This window comes from Centropristis striata, chromosome 12 (assembly GCF_030273125.1).
Source record: "Centropristis striata isolate RG_2023a ecotype Rhode Island chromosome 12, C.striata_1.0, whole genome shotgun sequence".
Lineage (NCBI taxonomy): Eukaryota > Metazoa > Chordata > Actinopteri > Perciformes > Serranidae > Centropristis > Centropristis striata.
Genome location: NC_081528.1, coordinates 11,475,039 through 11,477,761, shown reverse-complemented (window position 1 = coordinate 11,477,761; position 2,723 = coordinate 11,475,039). Strand labels below are relative to the sequence as shown.

Genomic DNA, 2,723 nt, shown 5'->3' with positions numbered 1-2,723 from the left:
GTTATATAGGACTTTTTGAGAGGAAAGTTGACTATTGACACACTTTCCTAAATGTCACATTTATCATGTATTAACCAACTGCAGGGATCAAGGATATGTTTCTGTGCAAACATATTTCTATTGCTCTGAAAACCAATAGAGGTTTTTTTTTTTTTAATCTCATCATACTTTTGGTCTTATTATGTTCTGAAATGGAATGCGGCACACCTGATACTTAGGAAACATAATTATGTGACTATCTTTACATGCATGTGAAATCAAAAGTGCAGAGAGAAAATAAACCAGATGCAGAGAACTTTCTTTAATATAATCAATGTCAAAGCCCATAATAGTTTCTGGATTTTTGTTTCTAAAACTGTGAACTTTTGTTGAACATATTGTATGAATAGATGTGGATGATGAAGTCTTCACTGCCCAAACCTTCTGCTTCCTTCTGTTTTATTCCTCCTTTAACTCACCAGTGTTAACTCACCACAGCCAGGAGGATCCAGATCATTTCTAAAGGAATTTAACCATTCACTGCCTCCAAAAACTCCACCTACCTCTAAATAATAGCTCCATTTTTTATAGCCACACACACACACACACACACACCCTTCAATGAATGTTAATGCAATATGGCCACAGCCTGGCCAGGGGTGGGGATTGACTTGTTTCCAAACACTTAATTCAATTTGTCATCGCCATTCAGGGAGGCTCAAGTGGTCTAATTTGTGTTAATGAGGGGTAATAAAGTCATAGCCCCCTATATTACTGCCAGGGGGGCGTAAGAGAGTGTGTGTGTTAAGGGTGTGTGTGTGTGTGTGGGAGGGGGGGTGATGGGGGTTGTAGGTACGCTATTGACTCACTCTGGTCTCAGGCGGCCTGCCTGGCTGCTCTCCTTCTTGAGTTCCGTCCATCAGGACACAGCCACCCCTCCTTTCTCTCCATTGTACCCCTAATTAGATAGCCTTTGTTGAGCTAATGCTGCCGCCATCTGGTCGGCCGTCCGGGGGTGTCGGCCGCAGGGTTGAGGTGGGGGACCCAAAAGGAATGGTCTCTGTGACGGGGAGGCCCTTCTCCTCCCATCCTCCTCTCTGCCCTCCCCTCATTCAATACCTCTGGCCAGGACCATCTTCCCCCTTTGGCTGACACCACAAGGACCCTTTCACACTTGAAGGAATTAGTGAAAGATTGATGTCTCCCTCTCCCTCTGTCAGTGCGAGAGGGCGTAGCAACATATCGGTGAGACTTTCTTCCAGCAGCCGTCATATTGTGTTCCTCCGTCCAGACTGCAGGAGTGCAGGTTTCTGCAGGCAGATAAAATATCAGTCCGCAAGGTTATGAGTTGTAGATTTGAGCCGTTTGGTTGTTAAAAGGCCAAAAGTAGAAGGTCGTGGTTACAGTGGGCATCTGCCAGGTGCTGTGAATGGGAGAATGTGTTGCAGGTGGTGGTGAAAATGTGGTTTACATCATCAGATTTTTTCTGGCTTTTATACATATTTATTAACAGGAGAAACTTCGAGAAACACAGGGGCCTCAGCTCATGCTGTCACCTCAAAACATGATCATTTTTGGTTATAGATCATATTCTGTGTTTTAAAACAAGACAAAATACACACATGGATACTTCAGTCATTTTTTATTAGCCATAGCTTTAGCATCAGAACTCCTAAAGGACTGGAATATGTCTAATTTAGAAGACGTTTTTCCCCACAATGATCAGAAAAGTCTGACTTAACACCAACATGTCAGAGCAACACAGAAGTCTGCACATACTGTTTGTAAGCTACTGTACATTAGAGCAAAAAAAGAAAAAACCCATTAGAATAACAGCACGTATTGGCCTTTTTGGTTCAGGAGGACCTGTGACCCTGCAGAGGATGTAGATAATGGACTGATGGATGAGTTCCAGAAGGAGATAATTGGTGTGCACTGTCCTCTAGTGCTGTGTGGTAAAAAATGTGATTAGTTGGAAAAAGTGGAGAAGAAAAAATATGCAGTAAGTCAAGCGAGGTTTGAGTTTTGGTGAAAAAAAAACATATCTGACATCTTCCATTTCCTGCTTTATTGATTATTATCCTTTTGCATGATATGGTATGGGAATTTAACACTTTGGGACAGACAAAATCCATACTTTGGCATATATTCACAGGGGATGATGATACAGAACTGCCTGACAAGTGGTCTCTGCTGTGCTAAACAAATAAATACAAGAGAGAGAAAAACTCCAGAACACTTAGACAACAAGGATATTTTCTCATTGACACTCGACTTGTCTTGTCAATCAGTGTGTTTGTTTAGTTAATAATGTTTGTGTTAGACTTTGCATGTGTGAACGTGAGTGTTTGTGTGTGTGTGTGATGGAGGGGAGGGTGTTAAGATTCTGTTGTTAATGTCTTTAGTCGCCCTACCTCTCTCTCTTTTAAGCGGAGAGCACAACCCTTACATGACCCTGAGCAGTTGGCTGACTGCGCCTCCTTCACGCCTCTTTCATCCCACCCAGAACAACATCGTCCATCTGCCCCCCCTCCTCCCGACAGGCCGGGACACAGGCCGCCATGTGCCTGCAGACACACAAGAGTGAAGGTACAAAAAGAAAAGATCTGTTAGAACTGTTGTCAGCCAAAACCTGTTAGAAATCTGGCTACATGACACAGCAGTGATTAGTCTGGTCAGAAATATCCTGATGTTTTTTGTAAAGCAGTACAAGAGGCAACATGCATGAACTGACAAAGGAAATA

At 42.9% G+C, this 2,723-nt stretch overlaps 1 long non-coding RNA gene across 1 annotated transcript; it reads right to left on the bottom strand.

Moving 5' to 3' along the window:
• Positions 1 to 1,606: 1,606 nt before the first annotated feature.
• On the bottom strand, positions 1,607 to 2,447 carry LOC131981346 (uncharacterized). The gene is made up of 2 exons (XR_009395303.1): positions 2,394 to 2,447; positions 1,607 to 1,927 (listed from the first exon to the last, which is right to left on the bottom strand). It is a non-coding gene; the product is annotated as an uncharacterized LOC131981346 (long non-coding RNA).
• Between the last annotated feature and the right edge of the window lie 276 nt (positions 2,448 to 2,723).